Source organism: Lycium barbarum, chromosome 2 (genome assembly GCF_019175385.1).
Source record: "Lycium barbarum isolate Lr01 chromosome 2, ASM1917538v2, whole genome shotgun sequence".
NCBI classification, from domain to species: Eukaryota; Viridiplantae; Streptophyta; class Magnoliopsida; order Solanales; family Solanaceae; genus Lycium; species Lycium barbarum.
Genome location: NC_083338.1, coordinates 150,022,743 through 150,047,460, shown reverse-complemented (window position 1 = coordinate 150,047,460; position 24,718 = coordinate 150,022,743). Strand labels below are relative to the sequence as shown.

General features: G+C 36.4%; 1 long non-coding RNA gene across 1 annotated transcript; it reads right to left on the bottom strand.

The window, feature by feature from the left end:
* Positions 1 to 3,520: 3,520 nt before the first annotated feature.
* Positions 3,521 to 5,237, bottom strand: LOC132628084 (uncharacterized). The gene is made up of 3 exons (XR_009578030.1): positions 5,183 to 5,237; positions 4,886 to 5,013; positions 3,521 to 4,002 (listed from the first exon to the last, which is right to left on the bottom strand). It is a non-coding gene; the product is annotated as an uncharacterized LOC132628084 (long non-coding RNA).
* Between the last annotated feature and the right edge of the window lie 19,481 nt (positions 5,238 to 24,718).

Here is a 24,718-nt window from a genome sequence, read left to right as displayed (position 1 = left end):
TATTTTCATCAATAGAATGTATTTCTAACTTATAGACTAACCATATAGTTAAAGCATTTGACATGCATGTGAAGTGATTCTCTTTAACAAATATTGAGATAACAATGAGTTTTACAACGTTAGAAATAAAGGCAGATAAATGATAGGTCATTCCATATTTTTTATTAATTGATCAAATAAGTTATAATGTCATCATAAATGGGGTAAAAAACATTTTTTTTATTAAATTAATCTCTCTAAACGTGTGTTACACATTTCAATAACATAATATTCTTAAATAGATTTTACTAGAAAAGTGTTTAGGTCAAGGGGTGGGAGAATATGCTTTTTTGTACGTGTCCATCTCGATCCCGCCCAATTATAACCTTGTCGGGCCTTAGTTTTGAGATGTAGAAGAGAAATTACCTGTGGCTTTTATTAGACTGGCATGAATTACAAATCGAAAGAGAGTCTTTCTTAACTAGAATGGAAAATTTATTTAAAAATAAATCTAAAGTACGGCGTGTTGGATGCCCCCAAACGCCAATGCCACATATCTAAAGACACAACCACATTGCATAGCGGTTGAGAAGAAGGGTTGTTTAGCCGCCACTCATAAAGTCATCCTCTACTCCGCCCTTGAATTAAGGGCGCCCTCGTACCCAGATCCTTCACAAGATAAGAGAATGGAAAGAATTCAATGGACGTTTTATTGTCACGACAGAATTGAGAAACTGAAATCAAGTTATTGGCAATGGAAGGGGAACAAAGTATATTGAATAATTGAAAGCTAGAATTAGAAGCATATAAATCAGTGTTACCAGTGTGAGAAATTGGTATGGTGTTACCATTTACCATAGCAATTTCTTCCGGACCATTGTAGTCAGTAACGGTTGTGAGACTTTGGGCATCTGATGCAACATGGTGTGTAGCCCTAGAATCGACTATCCATGGGGAAGATTGTTGCATTCGTTGTCCAGCAAAGTTGGCTTGTGCCTGTAAATGATTATGAGACTGAGAGCGACAAACGCGAGCAGAGCTTCTAGGTCGGTCACATAACTAACACACTAAGTTGACTTGTTGCGGATTGGTGCGACGATTTTGTCCATAATGAGAACGATGCTGCTGGTTGTTTTGACGCCTATTGTTGTCGGTGGAGTTGGTCCTTGTTTGTGAGTTGGCCTTTTGAGCAACAACAGCAGTAATTATGGTGGAGGATTGAGGCAGAGCATTGAGTTTGAGGAAAATCTCATGATCAATAAGCTTTTCAAACAGTTCCTCGTACGAAGTCGGGGTGTCACGTGCTCCAATTGCTGCTGAGATTTCTCGATATTCTGGTCCAAGACTAGTGAGAATCTTGACAGTGAGTTTGGCGTTGGTGACCGGAGCTCCTGCAGTCGCAAGCTCATCGCAGAGAGACCGGACTTAGTTGAGATAGTCCGTTACAGGAAGGCTCTCTCTGGTGAGACGAGCAAGGCAATCTCGCAAGCTGAATATGCGAGTTTGTGACTTATTGGCATAAGCAGTATGAAGGGAATCCCAGGCTTCTTTCGCAGTGGTTGCAGCAGCTACAGTGGCTGCAAGAGCTGGATCTACTGATGCTAAAATGGCATTCTGGATCAATTAGTCCTGACAAAACCAATTAACATAATCGGGGTTTGGAAATTGTCTGGTTGTTTGTGGTGGTGGTCTTGACAAGAGTAGCTATAGTCCCATCTAGATGTCCATAGAGATTGTGTCCTCTCATGAGCATGGACACTTGTGCTTTCCAGAGAGAGAAGTTATGGCTGCCAGCAAGTTTAATCGGAAGCTGGGTAACCGAGTTGAATTGAACTATGGTGGTGTTTGTTGCATCGGAACTGGTAACCGAGGGTGCCATTTGTGGTGGGTGGGTAATAAGAACTTAGAACTCTGTGAGGAGAAAAAAATCTCTTGATACCATATAAAGGTTTGAGATGTAGAAGAGAAAGATAATCTTATTCATGAACAATATGCTCTTTATATAGAGTCGATACAGAACTGAAAAGTCCTAATCCTAAGATACATAGTAATCTGATAAGATATAGTGTAACAAAAATACTAAAGTATAGGGAACTATCAAGAGTCCTAAATGAATTAAACAGGTACTAGAATACTGGAAACTACCAGCATGTAGCTAAATAATAGGAACTAATAACAAACTCCTAAATTATAGGATAACAAATATTATCCGTTAATAGTCGGGCCTTAGGGGCTTAGGTTGGGGGTCCAACAGATGATTGGGCCAGCTTATGCACCAGTCCGGTTCTCGATCCACTGGTGCATTAGTCCAATAACTATTTTCTTTAAAATAAATAAAAAGCTAGTCATTTCCCATAGGTTGTGTTAATGTAATTTTAGTGCTGGAGTTGAATGTACTTTTTTCACCACCAACCCAACCCCTTGAGAGCAGCTTGGCCCAAATTTGGGAAAAATCGGGCTCATTCTTAAGGCGTCAGGTTGTGGCAGACTGGCATCTAAACATTATTCTTCAACATCTAAAGATTGATTCTATAAAGTTGTATGGTTTGGTTTTTCTTTTGTGTTTGTCGATGAATCCGACTTGCCTTCCGTTCCAATGCAGTAGCATATTTTGATTGCAATTTTTATACCACAAGTAACATTCCGTATCTGCTTGTAAAAATAATAGAATTAGCATATTAAGTTGTGCATGTTTTTTTTACCATTGTTATTTTAAGTTGTTAAAAGTATTATTTTAGGTGAACTCTTTCTTTCTTTTGGCAAATGAATCTTTATGTTATACTATGACGTTTTAGTTAAATATTAGTATCTAAATTGAGAGTATCTAAGTTGGAGCTGCACTTATATAATTTATTTGTCGTATCCTGAGACAGTAATGAGATTCTTATGTCGTCAAGATGAGCATTCTTTCATGCCTTTATATATTATCAGAAGTGACTTTTGCTGTTTTGCCGTTTCTTCTTGTTTCAGCATCTTGTTCAACAAGATTACTCGTGAACCAAAAAAAAAAGTGTGACGGTGATATATTTAATAGTATTGGAAAATTGAAGAATCCACAAGATGTTGAGGTGTAGAAGGTATTGGGCGTCTACAAGCAGTAGAATGTGTTGGGCCTCAACAAGCAGAAGAAGGTATTATGGCTTCTGGGATCCTGCACCATATTTCAGCGGAGGTGACCCAGCTCCCATTCCTCATGAGAAAGGCCACAATCCAAAGGAGCCAAGAGCAAAGTGATCTGAAAACAGTTATTAATCTCCAATTCATACAAGTAGTCAGTAACAGCAATCATTGTTTAGGTACACTTACATTTATGCCACCTTACTGGGGTTATAAAGCATAGTACATGATATGAGGCCATGATGTAACTAAGAGTGTTGTAATCTGCTTGATTCAGATTCCGGGCTATGTAATGATACCAAATAAATGCATACAAGTTTATGTTCACAATAGCTCATGTACAAATTATCCCTTGTAACAGAAAAACATTCAACAAAAGCCATAAATGAAATGATCCCATATACAGGTTTTACTTGTGAGCAGATACTTCAAATTTTTATAATGAATAAACATATTGCAAATATAGCTGAGCACTAGAAGAACAGAGGAATTCCAAGGATCCAATTCCAATCCACAATGATAAACTTCAGAGGAATGAAACTCATTCAAAATTAAATGCAGGACATTTTGCGAACTGTTAAAAAAGCTAATGAGAACGTTAAAACTCCAATAACATCATAAACTGTAAGCAAGCTATATAGCATGTCAACACTCTGCATTCCACCAATTAATTAAACAAAAATGCATCAAGCTGCAACTCTGCTTGACCACGCACATCCGTTTACGAAGCTGAGAACTGTCTTGAGGAACTATCATGTATTATATACCATCTAAGAGGAGAAAAGCTTTCGAACATCATCTTTTTAATTGAAGAGGACGTGCCAATCAAGAGGTCCCACTTCGGGCGCACAAAAGAGGATCGACAATTGCTCGACTTTAAAGTACACATAACCAAAACGATGTCACCTGTGAGAGAATAACAGACCAAAGATTCTATCAGTTTTTTACTCCATTGTTATATTTGAAACACGATTAAATATTTCCCAAGTAAATTGCCATCATGAAATTTTAAATTTTGAGGCCAACTAACAGTTACATCTAGTACCTCCTTGTTTAATTATTACTTTGAGGGTAGAGGGCAAGAAAGTCATTATTGCAGCATAACAAAATTGATGATCGTCACTGAGAATTGGATTGCTAGATGAAATCTTTTTTAAATGTTGACATCTAGCTAGCTGTCAAGTTATCTCAAAAGTGCCTAAGGTTAATGTCTGGTTTTCATGGTTCTTAACATAGAGCATTTGAAACTTCATGGTCTTTTTGTTTGTCGACAGAGGAACTGCAATGCTGTAGTGAATTAAAGTTTCACTAGCTTAGACCCAGTAAACAGGGAAGGCCGGAGCATTTGGAATTCTTGAACTAGCCTGCGGAGCATCTTTTTGCAACTGGGGTAAAGACAATGAGCTTCACACCAAAGTCCAAACGAAATTTCAAAAATATAAGCCCTGATACGAGAAGGGGTTGTGAACACCTCAGGGACAGCAATTTTGTTGTCAGAAGGATATAATTTCAGCAAGGATGATGTAGAAGAAAATGATTAGAAAGACGTTAGAACTTAATGGGAGAAAGAAGGAAGGGTTGTCTAAGAATTGGATATCGGACTCTACTAATTGCACCCTAAGTCCAACCAAAACTCACCCAAGGTCCTAGTAATCTACTGATTCTTTTCCATCATTGATATACAAAACTACGGAGGCACATAAATTCTCCTTGAATTCTGACTTACAAAAGTGTATAGGCATGTGTGCGTTGCCAGAACTTGAAACACAAATTCTGAAGGGATACTCACATGAGATGTATGGCAGATGGTCCAGTAAAAGCAGCAACCTTCTGAGCACGATGTGCTTCACACTTATATAGCACCTTTGTCTCTTTTTTCATACGACGTGCCTCACGCCGTTCTTCCTTCACAGCAGCCTGCAAAGGTAGAACCTCAACGTTAGAACAGTATATCATACGTGTTATGCACAAAAGAGGAAAAAATAAATCCAAAAGTAGCAAGAAAAGTGAAGAAAGAGCTCAGCAGAGAGATATATGTTGAGCAATGAGATTCCACAATAATTAACATTGATATATAAACATAAACCTTTCTTTCTTTCTTTTCCTCCTTTGACTCTTGACCATGTTGCTTTCTTTTGTCATAGTCTCTCTCCAATAGACTATTTTGAAGAATATTTATTAGAAAGGGTTAATTTTCTTTTGGTTTTATAAATGAACAAGAAATTTGGACACACACATATTATATTTTTCAAGAACGCGAAAAGTCAAGAGTGAACAAGTAAAAGTGCACGGACGAAATAAATGTGTCGGAGAATTAAAATTGAAGTGCATACGTCTATGAAATAAATATTAAGTACTATGACATATTAGAAATGTCCACGTGGGGATTAAAAAATAGTTGGATAAAATGTACAAGTTATATAGCTTATGGTACAAGCATTCATGGCGTGTACAATTTATTAAGCTTTTGGTACAAGTTTGGGCAGTTGTGTTCGTACCCCCAAGCCACTTATATATATTAGATTAGAAATATGGGAAGAAAATAAATATTCAGCAAAAACGTGAAAAGTCAAAAGTGAACAAGTAAAAGTGCACGGAGGAAATAAATGTGTCGGAGAATTAAAATAGAAGTGCACACGTGTATACATGAGAAGAGAATAACTATTCAGTACTATGACATATATCCACGTGGGATTTATTAATTCTTAAAGAATGTGAAAAGTCAAAAGTGAACATATTAAAGTGCACGGACGAAATAAATTTGTGTAGGAGAAATAAAACTTGAAGTGCATACGTCTATACATGAGAAGGAAATAAATATTAAGTACTATGACATATGTCTACGTGGGATATAAAAATAGTTGGATAAAGTGTACAAGTTATATAGCTCATGGTACAAGCATTCATTGCATGTACAATTTGTGAAGCTCATGGGAAGAAAATAAATATTCAGCAAAAACGTGAAAAGTCAAAAGTGAACAAGTAAAAGTACACGGAGGAAATAAATATGTGTCGGAGAATAAAAATAGAAGTGCACACGTGTATACATGAGAAGAGAATAAATATTCAGTACTATGACATATATCCATGTGGGATTTATTAGTTCTTAAAGAATGTGAAAAGTCAAAAGTAAACATATTAAATTGCACAGATGAAATAAATTTGTGTAGGAGAATTAAAATTGAACTGCATATGTCTATACATGAGAAGAGAATAAATATTTAGCTAGAATACGAAAAGTCAAAAGTGAACAAGTAAAAGTGCACGGAGGAAATAAATGTGTCAAAAAAATTAAATTTGAAGTGCATACGTCTATACATGAGAAAGGAATAAAAATATTAAGTACTATGATATATGTCTACGTGGGATATAAAAATAGTTGGATAAAGTGTACAACTTATATACCTCATGGTACAAGCATTCATTGCGTGTACAATTTGTGAAGCTCATTGTACAAGTGGGGGCAGCTGTGTTCGTACCCCCACCGCACTTATATATAATGAAAATATGTATTCAAATCTCAATCCTGATCTGACAGATGTTAAATATTTCAATTTAAGTTTATTGCCTTTTGTATCCTTTTATAATTTATTAATATTTTATTTATAGGGTTATAACACTAAGGTTTTGACGTATGGAGTAAAGTCTTGAGAACCAAAAGTGAATGTTACATTTAATATGTGAGAAATGAGATAAATTCCAAATGGGCTACTGAATGTAGGATGCCCGTCGTTGATTTCGTTCTTCTTTACTTCTCATTAAATAGTCAAGATAACTTTGACAGTGTCATCCCCATAGTAAATTTTTCTAATTTTGTTTTTTCTATTTTTTTTTTGTACATTTCTCATATTATGATTTCGGTTATTCTGCTTGAAAAAATTATATAATTAGCATATTAAATCGTGATTTTTATTGCCATTGCTTTTTTAAGTTGTTAAACAATACTGTTCTCGATGAACTCTTTCTTTCTTTTTGACAAAGGGATCTTCACGTTATATTATGACATTTTAATTAAATGTTAGCATCTAAATTGAGAGTATGTCTATTTGACCGGGTTATGCCAACTACAAAACTTTTTAGGTTACAATATGAAATGATTAAAATTGAGGAAGCCAACACTTTGACTAGACCTTTGCATAGAGACTTACAAATTAGTCATTTTTGTAATTTGTACCAAAAGTAAAAACAGAGAGATAATCATCGCAATCCACAAAGGCAAGCCAGAAAAACAAAACTAATAAAATAAAACTCATTGTGTAACTAGATTAGAATATTTTCTTTTCTTAAATAAATTATTGATATGAAAATTGTTTTTGGACTACAGCCATTCATTTCATATTATTTTGATATTTTAACCTAGTAGTCATGCGTTTCTATCTCGGTTTAGTTTTGTTTTAAAATCTTCTCAATATATTTCATGTTTATTATTTAATAGGGTTTCAAAACTTAAACGTGAGTGTTCTTTTCTTGACAATTAAATTAAACGTGGTTCCAGCCTAAGTGGAAGTAAAATTATTTAAATTGGATGTTGTTTGCTCACCTCACGTGAAACCTAAGAACGCCTCGAACGGGTTCAAATAGGGCCAACAATGGCACTAGTAGTCGAATCTTTACAAATTAAAACAATAAATGGTGAGTGATCCATTCATATTTCACCACTTAATAGGTATAAAACAATAGTCACAAATACAATAACTGAATGGAGTTGAGTTGTGATCGTATTCATGGAGAATTTGGGTATGTAGGTGCAGTAATTATGCGTGCAAGCAGCAAACTTTACTTTAACTCAAAATAGATGTGTTAGAGTTAAATACTTCTACAAAATTAAGACTATAAAGCAAATAACAAACACTTGGCATGCAAGAAATTAAATTAGAAGTTTATTAATAAAAGTAAAGCCTAGGTAAGTTGTCCCCGCCTAGGTGTAAAATCATCGGGTAATATCTATTTAGCATGCTTGATTGATTGGATTTATTATGATAATCACAACAAATTACTCGCTAATATTTCTTTTATAATGAATAGACTAACCCTAATTACTTTCTCAAGTTAATTTGGGTTGCATTAAGATTATGTTATCTAATTGTATGACTTTTAAGTTCAAGATAATAATAATACTTAAAAAAAAGGACCTAGCTATCTATTTATAGAGTCTACAGATTTCAGACAAAATTCCCCCGCGGGGTGCACTCATGGAGCCGAACTACCTTCGTCTCCACGAATGATGACCAATGTTTCTTGTCGATCGTTTTAGCTTCAGGTTGGAATCATGTTGACTTCGGTTCCCCGAAAGTAGTTCCTGGCCTTAGGCATGGAGTGAACAAAATGCATAAAACTTCAGGACACCTCGACCTCGTGGAGACGATCAAAGTTGGTCTCCACATTTTACTGCAAAGCTTGGGAGATCGTGAGTCTGAGTCGTGGAGCCGAATATGCTTCATGAGTGCAGACTGCAGACATAAGTTAACTCTCTTAGGCATTTCTCCACGTCTTTTCTTTCCCTTCTTGCTCAATACTTAGGCACTTTTAATATCATTTTCTCCCTGTAAATGGCTCTACGAGAGGTCTTCGTTTAGCCAAATTTCCTGTCTTCTTCACATGAGTCTCCTTCTACTTTTATATATGCTTCCAACTTCATTTTCTTCCATCTAATTTCCTAGCTTTCTTCATTGAATACTTCAAGTTCATTTACTTAAAAATAATCAGATTAAGTTAGTTTTTGACTATTAAATCATCATTAAGCAAGGGTAAAATACAAAAAGTTATGCAAATAATTAAATTGGTGATTTACCAACCCATTAGTGAGCCACAAGGGCCCAGTAAGATCACCGACCAACGCCCTTATTATACCTTTTGTTGCAAGTTTCTAAAGTAATGCATATGTTACAGATACAATAAATATATCTCAATAGCAAAGACGTATAAATGAGTCAGTAGCAAATATACATGTCACTCTCCGTTATGTTTAACCAAGTGATGCCATCTATGCATTTCAATAGATGATCAGCCACAGGTATAGGGTACAACATACTTTCTTCGATGGACGATGCGTTACGATAAACCGTCCAATGTTATAAATACTCACCTTAATGATAGCCAAACCAGTTGTATGTGAAGCCAAACTGTCCACTGTCAACATGATGCTGCATCACCTCATACCATCATTCATAAGCACAGAAATAGTAGTACATCTCAATAATATAATACTTCCTCTGCCTCAATTTATGTGATATATTTTTACCACACATAAAGTTTAAGAAAGAACATAAGACTTTTGAAACTTGTAGTCTAAAATAAGCTATGGATATTTGTGTGACTCTAAATCATTTTCTTAAGGGTAAAAATGGAAGTTTGTAGTTAAATTATTTCTAAATATATAAATGTATCATTCTTCTTGAGACAGACTAAAAAGAAAAGTGTATCACTTAAATTGGGAGAAAAGAAGTAACTGACAATGCATATAAACTGTCAATACATTTTATAAGTTTATTTAGATAATCGACATATAACATATCAAGCATCCTACAAATTTAATCTAGCTAGTATGCCATGGTAGATTTAGCAATTCAGGCATAGATAATATCATGAATCTCAAGGTCTCTCATTACGCTCATAAAGAAAGATAACATGATCACGTGAATGAAAACATATCCGTGCATATAAGCGAAAATTCGCACACATATCTTAAACTACATCTCGCGTCACAAAATACTGCAATATTTGGCTTTTTCTTTCTAGTCAAACACCTAGAGTCTCAATGAAATGTGTCTTTTTATTTGAGAAGATATGCTTTTGAATTTTTAAAAGTTTGGCCAATTCACTAATGGCGATCATTTCATTAATTCATAAATAGAGAACTCTACGCTACAGAAAATAAATAATCCATGTTAAAAGTTGATATATATGTAAGGAGAGGGTGACCAATCGAACATTACATGCCCAAAATGTTTGTTGCATAGTGAAATAACAGATTGGTAAAACCATATAAATTGGAATCAAGCAAGGCCAATGCGTAACTATTGGAGTTGTAAATTTCTATGGGTGTCAATGGTACGATTCGGGTGGTTATTTTATAAAATTTATACCGTATCAATTTTTCGGTTATTTCATTTTGTAGAATCAAAAATAGACTTTTCGAATCCATCCCATAATGTCTGTTTTCTTTTCAGTATCGGCACGGGTCGGTTAAGTTTCGGTTTTTTATTTTAAAAATATCATGTTATAGTCACTAGAAAAATTTAAGACACAATATGATACATACTTCTATAGGACTTTGACAAAAAATCTCTAGATATTTTTACTAATTAAAAGGTGATGAATCAAGAAAAGATGAAAGACGACAAAAATAGAGATTGATCCCACTATTTTACGGTAGTGTAAAATAATGTTAAATAAAAACAAAAAATATATTTTAGATTGCACGAGGGGGGAAAAATAAATAAAAAATGAGACTCAAGATCTAAGACTACTAAGATTGAGTATCCAATAAGAGAATTTAAAATCATACAAGGGGAAATATATAATACTTTGTAGCTTTCTATCCAAGATCGTTGTCCTTGTAGCTTATTAGTTACTACTCGAGATGCTAGAACTAACTTAATTTCAATAGGAGTAATATAATAGGTTTCAGAGTTGGAACTTTAGGTGTTAATTATGTTGCTGGCTTGTAGTCATTTTCATCATCCCAAACTCAAGCCGAAAACTTTAATATTTTAATATATTTTAATTTAGTATATAATATATTATACATAAATAAATTTATTCGGTTCGGTATTTTTTTGGTTTATTTTACACAATTAAAAACCTACCTAATTATTTAGTATGGTCATAAATTTATATAAAACCCGTTGGTTTTATTAAAAGAAACCTAAAAATCGGTTCGATATGGTACGGTTCGGTCGGTTAAGTCAGTTTTTTGAAAACCATTGAAACCCCTTTTAAATTTCATCCACGGAAGCAAATAATATCCAGTGGAAACAAAGTAGATGCATAGTAATTGATTATCAAAAGCTTCGATTGCCACTTATTCCTTTTTTCCCCCAAATTATATACTAGTAATATTTCTCACTAACAAAACTGCAACCGTAAGCAACTGAAAGAAGGAACTAATACTAAAAGTTTAACATTGTAAATTAATCGTCAAAGGGATTTTAACCTCATGGCTCATACAGTACAGAAAACAGATCAATTTTGAATTACTTGCATCGGGTGTCTACACCAAATCAATAGATGTATTACATGTGTTTGTACATACACTACTACTAAACTATAATTAAATGAGGTGATTTATTTGATATAAACACCTCTTGCGGGTAAGTTACCCGATCGAAATGGGATAATTTTTCCTTCCATTTCAATATTGGCTTAAAGATGCCCGTACCTATAAATTCTAATCACAAGTAGCTCAAAAAATGCTCTTTCTAGCTCTGATGGAAAATGAGCAATTTTTTCCCTAAACTATTTGAAATTGGAGAACTTTTGCCCTTGACCCCTATGAATCTCCGACCTAAAGGTAATTTTAAACCACAACTAAAAGTAGATATGAAATTTTTTAGACTTTCTCGAAATATTTTGACACATGAAGTTCACATATTTCACGTAAGAGCTCTATAATAAAAAGGCTAATACGAGACAATTTATCGATAAAGGATGAACTGACTCAAAGTATAATTGAAGATAGAATTTAGCAATTACGGATGTCACGGGGAATTTATTGGACCTTTTTCAAAAACGAAATTGGCTTTCTCTTGGATCTTCTCTTGGATCGTAGCAATTAATAAAACGAGAGTGATGGCATACTCGACAAATAAGAAGGATACAGACGTGGTAATGATAATTGGGAATGAAATTGCAAGTTGAAATGGTCGAAGCACTAGTACAATATAATTGACATTGCTCTATAGACTCATGTTGTAGTATTTCGTTCAGAGCTGGCTTTACTAGTGGCCTTAAATGTTCCTGTTTACACCAAAAAGTTTTGCCATGTTGGCTGAACATTTGATGCACTTTTGCTGGCTTTTGGTCCCTCTCTGTTCACTAATACAACTATATATACGTATATGTAATATGTCCTCATTTTGCCAATTATGATTTGGGCTCCACCTTCTCCCTACTTCAAATGTCTGGTCGGAGTCCTCAGGGTGGTTGTGACTATTCATTTTGGTCTATTACTTCACCAAGTCTTTTAGTTCTTGAAAATTGATTGGGAGAGTAACTTTTTGGCCCCATCTTGACATGTCCACTTTTCAACATTGTAACTGTTCTTTGCTCCTGTTGAGATAATTTAGTTAAGAAGGAAGTAAGAAAATATTAACGATAATCGTGGTATAGAAGTCATCAGATTTCGTGTCGCGATACTACAATTTGAATTGTTATGTGTTAACACAATTATCTTCTTGACGACATATAATATGTAACTCTTCTAGTTCCACATTGCAACGTTGAAGACCTACTCATAGTACTGTGTTACACCTCGGAAATTTCTGTTTTTGTTGCCTTGTGAGTAGGCTAACATGAGTTTAAGGTGATTATGAAACCCTTACGAAATTAAGGAAGGTATTAGATAGCTTAAGGTGCATACCATAAGATTTTGAAGTTGTACGAATATATGAGCTTTAGTTTGTTGAAGGAAGTGAAATATAAGTCATGTTCGGAAAGGTTTTCACTATAATTGAGCTAATATATATTTGGTAATGTCTTGAGGGGCTGCTATAGGGCCTATTGTATGGTTAATGAAGTATTATGTAAGTGCCAAGAAGGTTCCACGAGGATTGGAAGTCAAACGAACCAACGAGAGAAAGTTTTCGCATAACTGGGAGTTATACGACCACTTATACGGTCCGTATAAGGGGGGTTCGTATAACTTGACATTTACAGAAAGGGTCTTTTTCTTGGAGGTGTTATACGGTCCACTTATACGGACCGTATAAGTGGTCTGTATAAGTCCATCGGGCTGATTTTTATATTTTTGTATAAATAGATGGCTCTTGTTCTTTTATTTCATTTTTCATTTTCCACAAGTCTTGAGAGCTCCAAACCCTTCTCCAAGCATATTCCACTCAAACTCAAGAGAAAATAAAGATCAAGAGGCAAGAATCAAGGTACCCATGTGTTAGAAGTCTTGCTAGGGTTAGTAGACTATAAGAGATTCTTGAGTATTGAAGCTAGGGTTTTCACATAGTTGAGATAAAATGTTAGTTTTCATGCTTATTTCATGTTATCATGAATGATTGGTTGTTGAACAACTTGGGTAGAAGAGGAAAGTAGAAAATGAGGTTTAAATGTAGCTTTTATGATGTTTTTGAGTAGTAAGATAACTTGAGTCATGATTCTTAGTATGATATGGGTATGATCTTTCTATGGAAGGTAGTAATAGTGACGAGGAAGAATTGTATGAAAATGTGCTAAGAATGGGTGTGAAGTTGTTAGTATAAGTTGAGCATGAAAATGAATTTTGAAGGCTTAATGGAATGTGATTACTTGATTATGATATTGTGGATGTTATTGTGGTTGTTGGGAGTTGTTTTGTAATATGATGGAAGTTGACGAAATAGGGGAAATACTGCCCAATTTTCATTAGATCATTCTAAATGTAGTTGTTGTGGATGTTATTGTGGTTGTTGGGAGTTGTTTTCTAAATGTAGATTCTCCAAGCTTCGACGGGGAACGTTAAGTAGTTAAGAAGACCAAGAGGTATGTAAGGCTAACCCTTCTTTCATTAAGGCATGATTCCATTGCTATATACCTTCTCATGAGTTCCATAATGTATCCCAAATGACTCCATCCCTAGAATTACTAAAGCTCATGATTCTCGATATTTTCACGATGCTATTATCTCCTTCATATGATAGTTGATTCTCTAAGGATAGATGTAACGAAAGCGATGATGGTAATGATGTTGATGATACTCATGGACTCTTATGTATACGTGTCTAAGTATGTATGACTATTATGTAGCACCGATCTTATATGGCCGGGTATGATACTTATCGCGCGCGCACCTCTGCAGTTAGGTACAGATAACCCTGAGCCTTGGTAGGGCCAAGTATGTATAACACCAAGCCTTGTCATGGTCGGGTACGTGAAGCACCGAACCTTCATGGTCGGGTATGATATATATATATATATATATATATATATATATATATATATATATATATATATATATATATATATATATATATGCATATGTACATGAGTAAGCATTAGAAATGGAAGGTCCCTATGAGAGACAAGTAAGTAAATACGATGATGGCCACTAGAGGTACAAATGGTTCTATTACCTCCCGATTTTTCTATCTTATGCTATTTCTTATGCTCCTACTGTGATGTTGCTTATGCTTTACATTCTCAATACATCATTCATACTGACATCTTTTTGTTTGTGGACGCTGCGTCATGCCCGCAGGTGGACAGGGAGGCAAACTTGATCCATAGATTTCTTGTTCAAGGACTGCATAGAGGAGCTCCATTTCATCCGGAGCTACAGCTGTTGGTATTATTCTTTTGTGTACATGTTATATCCCATTTTAACCGGGTTGAAGCGGAGTACAACATATTGGAGATTCCCAAATTGTTTATTTGATTTAAGGAGTCGCCACCTAATTATTTATGGTGAATTAGGACACCTAAAGTTTATTAAAGTTATATTTAAAGTTAACTCTATTTAAGGTCTGCGAAACTTAAGATTTTGAGTAAATGGTTCAATTAGTCTAAAGGGAAGGTATTAGGCACCCTTTAAGACCCATTAACAATGGTTAACCGTCCGGACTAAAATTTAATTAGGCTAAGATGTAAATGTAATATTAAAATATTTAAGAAAATATCTTCTAAATATTATTAAAGTTATAAATAGAAATAACATGCTTCGTTAAGATAAGACTTGTAGAAGATAATGATTTGCATAAGGGGGTTTAATTGTACATAAACTGGGAAAGTGCGGAATGGTGTAGCATTTTGTAAATATGGGAGAAAGTAAGTTATGTCTACTAACAAATTAAAAGAAGTTGTTGTAAGATTAATAGTAATAAAACTTTAAAGATTTTATAGGAAAACTCATTAGTTCAATACAAGTTGTGAAAAGATTGTTAAAAAAATACGTATTTCCAATGTCGGAAAATAACTAAATTAGAACGGTTATCCATGAAAATAGTTAGTTTTCCTTATTTCTCAAAAATAAGTCAACGTCAGTGCAAAAATTTATAACGCTTTAAATTTCTAAGATAGTAAGCATAAATTATGATTACTTTCGCCAAAATATATTGTTATGTTGTTTTGAGAATCAATTGTTTTAAAAAATATTATAGATACTATAAGTCATTTTTAACATAAAAGGGAAGTGAAACCTATGGAACTGATTGTTAGTTTTTTTTTTTTTAAATTAACTACCCATTACTAAAACTAAACCCCTTAATGTCACCAGGATTCATCTAAATTAACAAACAAAAATGTTAGCCATATAATACAAGTTAAATGTACAAAAGAAATAAAATGAAGGAGTAAGACGATCTAAAAGCCATTGTCCGCTACTGTTGCTATTGGGCTTCGGCCCAACGAAATTTAACAGATTTGTTGTGGATGGGCTGACTCGAGAAAAGGATTCCATTGGGCTTTGGCCCGACGCCAAATGCAAGAGACGACGAGTCCGAGTGACTCGTATGCGATAGCCATGCATAAAAATAAAAGAAAGAGATTAGTATACGATCAATAAACAAGTTTAAACATGCAAAATATAACTCAGAATAAATTAGTAGATTATGCATCTACTGTGTATATTTTGGTATATCTTAGGTGTACATACTCATAAGAATGTATAGAAAGTTAATGTTGGAAATACCCATCGATATATGCAACTGGATAGGGATCTTACAATCACCATTTGTAAGCAGGAAACAGAATCAGAAATATATGAGTCATGTAGCCAAAGAATGGTACATAGACAATTATAAGCCTAAACCCAAGGAATCATCAAAGGTGAAGGTTGCACATAGTCACAGAACCTGGATTCCTAATCTCATTGGCACACTTAAGCGGAACAGACAACGTGGAAGGTAACACACAGTTATGAAAATTTATTCAAACAAGCTGTCACTTGGCAAACAAGTCAGAGCTCATATAATGCCAAGAGATGAATCCAAAACAGGCAGGAAAAGGGACATACAAAGCAGATTTTTGAACAAAGCAAATAGATGTTATTACAGTCATGGGATATAGATCCATACTTCATGCCATCTTCAAGAAAATGAACGACTCAAGAATGGAACACACACAGCTCATGAAGACGACAGCTAGACAAGAGTGTCGAGAATGGACAGAGTATGTAGGAAACCAGAATAACCAGGGGAAATACAAGGACAATAGCATCACATAAATATGTTTTCAGCCAATAACTAGGCTTCTAAAGTCAGTCAGAATAAGGCAACAAGAATAGACAATCCCTTGATAAAAAAAATGAAAGTAATAGCACAAAGTATTGCGCTTAACAAACTTAACTTGAACTCTGATTCAAACATCACTAGGATTATATCAATGGATGATCAACTGATTATGAATGTGAACGAAAAATATAATGCTAATCTTTTCCATTTTTTAGTTATTTTAGCCCATTTAAGCATTCACACCTAATCTAGCAACCAGGCTCAAGCCTAAAGAAAACCCCGAATCTGACGTTAACTTAGTTATTCAATCTTAACCTTCTAAAGTCATTATCCCAATCAAAAACCTACATATTATACTAAAAAAAAGATAAGAGAGTGGCTAATTAACTCAAACCTGAACTCGTTTGAAACATACGTCAAATAACTAACATCTTGGAATAGTAGACATGTTGAACATAAGACAAGGAAATTAACTTAAGACTTAACAAAACTGTCTATGCATTCAAAACATCAAGAAATGCCCAGTTTGGCTATTACCAAAACAAACTAGATATACATTATGAAACCATTCCAACTTAGTATATTACTTAATACAAAAGACATTTGATGGTTCAAAACTTTCAACCCGAAATATGGAGAAATTAGCGAACAATCAGTGACATGGTATGAAAACAGAAAGAGATTTGAAGGTATGATTCAAACAACACTTAGTCTATACTTTGAATTAGTCCTTTTAAACAAGCTCATTTAGCAACTAATGATCCATCCTAACAGCTCCCAAACATCAAACGAATAGCAGGAAAACAAGAGACTACACAACCAACACAAAATTGCAGAAATGAGCTAAGATTTCGAACTAAAATAGAAACTAACGATTGAAACAACAAGTCTCATAATATTACATATAAAACCACTCTATATGCTCGATAGTCAGAATAAATCATGCTTCGTAATTCACAGACCAAAACAGAGTAGAGCTACGACGCTTATAAAATCGATTAAGCCGGGTTGAACTCTAAATAGCACAGAAACGCAGAATCAAGAAAAACCAATTGGAAATACTAAACAGTCGACAAAACATATACAAACATATCAGGAACTTTAGATTCGAAGATATAAAAAAAACATACTGACCTTTTGTAGGTGCAGCGAACAGGCGACGGGGTCTCGAACCTACTCGAAGGCGACGAACAAACGATGCTTCGATTAAACCCCAAATTTTGATTGTATGAAAATATAGCGATTTAGAGTAATATCCGGCTAAATTTCACCGGAAAAGTGAAAACTATGGTTTGAAAATGGTGTGTGTCCCTAAACACTGAATCAATTCCTAAAATATCCAAATCCCCTCCAAAACTGAATAATCTCTCTTTAACGATTCAACTTCGGATCCCATTTATAGGGTTTTGTTTGTATTAAAGTAAGGAGAGGAGCGTGGGAGAGAGACGAAGTGGGGATGGCAGAGGCGTGGGTGACAGAGTGTGGTGGAAGCATGGAGATGGCAGAGATGTGGTGGGGAGAACGTGGGAGAGAGAAGGGGAGGCGGCAGGTGAGGGATGGAGAGAAGGGAGAGAGAGGTGAAGAAAGAAAAAAAGGAAAAGGAGAAAGAGGAAGAGAGGTAGGGTTTTAGAAAAGGAAAAGTGGGCCGGACGAGTCAAAAAAAGGGTAATGGGCTGGTCGGGTGAAATGTTTGGGCCAGACGGGTGAGAATGGGTAATGGGCTGGGTGAATCAAAATGTATGGGTTGATTATTTGGGTAGGGGAATGATATTGTATTTGTATTTTGGGCCATTAATTTGGCTGAAAATTGTTGATCCTTCCTCCTCTATTTAATTATTTTTGGGCTTCTAATTTAATAACTGGTATAATATATATTATGTAAAGACAATAAATAATTAATGTGTAGAAAAAATAAATATTTTGCAAAGTGTTGTCTTGTAATTAATTTAACGATTCCAAACCCGAAAATGAAACGATGACGAACATTTAAAATTTGTGATAAAGTAATGCTCGTAATTTTTAAAAATAAAAGTAGCGAAAATAATAGTAGTGAAAATAAAGTATTTAGTTCGTCAGTAAATTTAGAAGCCCGAGTAAATAAAATTGAATAAAGGAGGGACAAAATTGGGTGTCAACAGTACATACATATAGGCATGGCGGGGTCCTGTCCCGTCTATATGATGTTACACACTCTTATTAGAGGCTCGTAGACAGTTGCGTATGGTTAGATGTCTTGTAGCCTTGTCGACTCATATTTGTATATTATTTTGTTAGCCTCGTCGGCTTGTGTACATGGATATGGGCATTATTATTGATGATGATAGAAATGTGTCGTTGCCAGATGTGATTAGTATTGTTGATGTATGGAAAATCATGAGTAGGCCATGTGGCTCACCTAGATGTGAATATGAATGTACGATAGGAAGTGCCCGGTGGGGCAGCACCGAGTGCCCGTCATGGCCCTCCGGTTGGGTCGTGATAAAAGTGGTATCAGAGCAGTTCTATCCTAGGGTGTGTCTACGAACCGTGTCAAGTAGAGTCTTATTTATGGGTGTGTTGCGCGCCACACTTATAAACAGGAGGCTGCGGGCATTTTAGGAATGAATGACCTTCTTTCTTCGTAAGATCGTGCGATAGAGCCATGATATAAGGATTTCTCTTTCTAATCGTGTATTATGTATTTCAGAAATGTCTGTAAAGAGAAAAGCTACGACAGCCCAAAAGGACAAGACAGTGGCAGAAAAGCGGGCTGAAAGAGTACCGCCAACGGATATAGAGGAAGGTGAGTCCCAGAATGCGGCTCAATCTCGGTACTCTCACTCAGTGCCTATTTCTGAGGAGCATGAGGGAGCCTCAGCCCCAGCTCCGGCACCCCCAGCTCCTCCACCAGATGCTTCAGGCCAAGATGTGAAAGAGGCCATTCATTTACTTACTCAGTTGGTTGCCGCTCAGAACCAGCGGCAAGGTACAGGTCAAGGTGATAGGGCTGTTAGTGCAAGAGCCCGTGATTTTATTATCTTGAACCCTTTGGAATTCTCCGGGTCAAAGCTGGATGAGGACCCTCAAAACTTTATTGATGGGATGTTGAGGACACTTCGGTTGGTGCATGCTTCAGATGTTGAATCGGTATAGTTAGCGTCCTATAGATTGCGGGATGTTACGGTTCATTGGTACACGGTTTGGACGGCTTCACTGGGAGTCAATGCACCTCCCCCAGTATGGCAAGAATTTGTGGATGCCTTCCTCCGACATTACTTACCTCCAGAGGTTCGACGGGCTAGAGCCGACAAGTTCCTAAATCTTAGGCAAGGAAGTATGAGTGCCTTAGAGTATAGTCTCCGCTTCAATTCTTTGGCCAGGTATGCTTCGGCCATAGTAGCGGATATGGGTGACCGAGTGCACCGATTTGTGAGAGGCATAGGGCCACATTTGATGGATAGGTGCTTGAATGCGTCCCTTCAGGACAACATGGATATTTCACGCATTCAAGCCCATGCCTAGAATTTAGAAGAAAGCCAACAACAGTAAAGAAGTGAGCGTGAGCATGATATAGGGTATAGCAAGAGGGCTAGATCTTCGGGTCCAACGAGTGAGTTTAGAAGAGGGCAAAGACAACAGTTTTCTAGGCATTCAGGCCATTCTATGACTAGTGCGCCTCCACGGTTTACAGGCCAGAGATTTGATAGATCTACTTATTCCGAGCCGAGTCAGAGTTTCTCGGCTTCAGGTTCTCAGTTCAGAGGCGATTCGGGTCAGGCAAGGCCACCCGTGCCACGATGTTCCCAGTGCAAAAAGTTACATTGGGGCCAATGTCGGCTAGGTTCAGAGGTTTTCTATGCATGCGGTCGGCCAGGCCATATCATGCGTGACTACCCCTCGGTTGGTGGAAGGGGTAGAGTCCAGCATTCAGGATTGGCAGCCGGGTCTTCATCATCTATACGCCCTATGGGGCCAGGTTCACATGCGCCAGTCAGCCATGGTAGAGGCAGAGGAAGAGCCCTCAGTTCTAGTGGTCCTCAGCACCGTATTTATGCTTTGAAAGACTTGCTTGAAAAAGGTTTTATTAGGCCTAGTTCTTCCCCGTGGGGAGCACCCGTGTTGTTTGTGTGAAAGAAAGATGGCTCCTTACGAATGTGCATTGATTACAGACAACTGAATAAAGTGACGATCAAGAATAAATATCCGCTCCCAAGGATTGACGACTTATTTGATCAATTACAAGGCGCCAAATGATTTTCAAAGATAGATTTGAGATCCGGGTATCATCAGCTGAGAGTTAAGGAGAAGGATATTCCTAAAACAGCCTTCAGAACCAGATACGACCATTTTGAGTTTCGGGTAATGTCGTTCGGGCTAACTAATGTACCGATAATATTCATGGATCTGATGAACAATATGTTCAGGCCTTTCCTAGATTTGTTTATGATCGTGTTTATTGACGATATCCTGGTATATTCTCGATCCGAAGCAGAACATGTGAATCATTTGCGTACTGTCCTTAAGGTTCTCCAGACTCGAGAGTTATTTGCCAAATTTTCTAAGTGTGAATTTTAGTTGAACTCAATGACCTTTTTGGGGCATATTATTTCAGCCGATGGCATTCGGGTAGATACCCAGAAGATTGAGGCCGTGAAGACTTGGCCAAGGCCCACAACACCTACGGAGGTTCGTAGTGTCCTGGGCTTAGCAGGTTATTACAGGAGATTTGTAGAAGGCTTCTCTTCTATTTCTGCACCACTCATGAAGCTGACCCAGAAATCAGCTACATTTCAGTGGACAGATGTTTGTGAACGTAGTTTCCAAGAGCTAAAGGATAGATTAACTTCTGCCCCAGTCCTGACACTTCCAGAGGGATCGCAAGGTTATGTTTTCTATTGTGATGCTTCAGGCGTTGGATTAGGCTGTGTGTTAATGCAACATGGTAAGGTGATTGCGTATGCTTCAAGACAGTTGCGGAAGAATGAGAAAAATTATCCGACCCATGATCTTGAATTGGCTGCAGTGATTCATGCATTGAAGATGTAGAGACATTATTTGTATGGTGTCCACGTTGATATTTATACAGATCATAAGAGTCTTCAGTATATCTTCAAGCAGAAAGAACTGAATTTGCGGCAAAGGCGATGGTTGGAGCTGTTGAAAGATTATGATGTTAATATCCTATATCATCCCGGGAAAGCAAATGTTGTGGCTGATGCTCTTAGCCGTAGATCCATGGGAAGTTTATGTAATGTTCAGCCAGAGAAAAGAGGGATAGCTCATGAGCTCCAGCAGTTAGCTAGCCTAGGAGTTCGAGTAGTGGACTCAGGTAGTATGGGAGCTATCATTCAAAATTCAGCGGTCTCGTCGCTAGTAGTGGAAGTGAAAGAGCGCCAATACGAAGATCCTATGCTACTTCATTACATAAATACACTTCCTCAGAAGAAGAAGTCGTCCTTTGAGATTTCTGGAGATGGAGTTCTCCGATGTCGAGGTAGGTTATGTGTTCTTGATGTTGCAGGATTACGCCACCAAATATTGAAAGAAGCCCATTGTTCCCGCTATTCCGTTCACCCCGGAGCAACGAAGATGTATCATGATCTTAAATCCATATATTGGTGGAATGGAATGAAGAAGGACATAGCGGAATTCGTGGCCCAATGTCCTAATTGCCAGCAAGTGAAAATCGAGCACCAAAAGCTCGGTGGATTGTTACAAGCTATAGAAATTCCGACTTGGAAATGGGAAGTGATTAATATGGACTTGATTGCAGGCTTGCCTCGTTCTATAGATCTATGTAGATTCTCCAAGCTTCGACGGGGAACGTTAAGTAGTTAAGAAGACCAAGAGGTATGTAAGGCTAACCCTTCTTTCATTAAGACATGATTCCATTGCTATATACCTTCTCATGAGTTCCATAATGTCTCCCAAATGACCCCATCCCTAGAATTACTAAAGCTCATGATTCTCGATATTTTCACGATGCTATTACCTCTTTTATATGATAGTTGATTTTCTAAGGATAGATGTAACGAAAGCGATGATGGAAATGATGTTGGTGATACTCATGGACTCTTATGTATACGTGTCTAAGTATGTATGACTATTATGTAGCACTGAGCTTATATGGTCGGATATGATACTTATCGCGCGCGCACCTCTGCAGTTGGGTACGGATAACCCTGAGCCTTGGTAGGGCCAGGTATGTATGATGTGGCGTGATTTTACGCCACAATCGATGCTTTTTGACTATAAGTTTTACTTGTTTTTAAGCAAGCCTATGTGATTTTACGTGGTTTTTAGTGTTTTTTCAGGTAAAGGAACAGATTCGGCAAAATCACAATTGAAGTGCAGAACCAGGTCGTAAATTGAAGTTTACGGTCCGTATTCTACAATACGGGTCGTATTCCATGGTCGTGTTAAAGGATAACAGAACCAGAAAGTCAAGCTGAGAAGATGGTGGTTTACGAGCTAGGTTTACGGACCGTATTTCAGTTTACGGTCCGTATTCCATCACGTATTTAACCAGTTGAGCATCTGGCAGAAAGTCAAAGTGTTGGATGTTGAAATACGACCATGCAGTTTACGGACCGTAAATCACTTTACGGTCCGTATTTCAAAAGAAGCAAGAAGTCACAACTGAAGGACGACTGGGTCGTGAACTGACTTTACGGTCCGTAAACCAGTTTACGGACCGTATTTCACCATGACGGGACCAAAGTGCAAATCTGTAACTTGTGAATTTCCAAAACCTATAAATAGTCATTGTAGGGTTTTTAATAGACAACATTCAGTATATTTTTGTCTCTTGACTTAGAACATTAAATTCTCTCTAGTTTTTGAAGATTCAAACATCAATTCAAGTATTCTCAATTCCTTTTTCATTCCAAAGTAAGCAATTATGAATTCTTCAATTTCTTATTTTTTGTTCTTCGTCATGAGTAACTAAATTCCCTTACTAGGGTTGTGAACCCAATGATGGGTGTTTTGTGATTGAGTTTGTGATTGATATACAAATAATGGATTATTAGGGTTTAGTTATTCTTCATTCTTCATTCATAATTAATGGTTGCAAACATTGATTAAAGCCATAAACCCTAAATTTATTTGGAAAAATAATTAGGGTTGGTAAGAATAATTAACAAGAACTCAAAGCTTTAAACTTTGTTTAATAAATTCACTTAGGAATAAGAGGAATTTACTTGGCATGATTAATCGTTCTTCATAATCACTTTCTTATATTTGGGAAAATCATAGAAAGATATAATCTTTATTTATTGGGAAATAGTAGATATTCACATAGAGATTAAGTGCATTCATATAATGATCCATTACAAGTATATCAAGATCAATACCCATGATCATACACTCTATCTAACGGGGACACAACCTTAGTTTCTTTTACCATAAATAGTCACCAAACCAATAATTTAGCGACTAGTCATAGAAAACCCAACTTTTACACAAATTATCGGATTAAGACATTAGACCTAGAACTTAGCATTTACGACTTTAGTAACCTTTTCACACCATATTCCCTGTGGGATTCGACCCCAACCTCGTTGGGTTACTATATTTGACAACGTCCGCGTTATACTATTAATCGGTGTAATTTGAGCGTATCAATGTATAACACCAAGCCTTGTCATGGCCGGGTACGTGAAGCACTGAACCTTCATGGTAGGGTATGATACTAATATATATATATATATATATATATATATATATGTATGTATATGTACATAAGTAAGCATTAGAAATAGAAGGTCCCTATGAGAGACAAGTAAGTAAATACGATGATGGCCACTAGAGGTACAAATGGTTCTATTACCTCCCGATTCTTCTATCTTATGCTATTTCTTATGCTCCTACTATGATGTTGCTTATGCTTTACATTCTCAGTACATCATTCATACTGACATCCTTTTGTTTGTGGACGTTGCGTCATGCCCGCAGGTGGATAGGGAGACAAACTTGATCCATAGATTTCTTGTTCAGGGACTGCATAGAGGAGCTCCATTTCATCCGGAGCTACAGCTATTGGTATTATTCTTTTGTGTACATACATATGGGCATGGCGAGGTCATGTCCCGTCTATATGATGTTACATACTCTTATTAGAGGCTCGTAGACAGTTGTGTATGATTAGATGTGTTGTAGCCTTGTCGGTTCATATTTTGTATATTATTTTGTTAGCCTCGTCGGCTTGTGTACATGGACATGGGCATTGTTATTGATGATGATAGAAATGTGTCGTTGCCCGATGT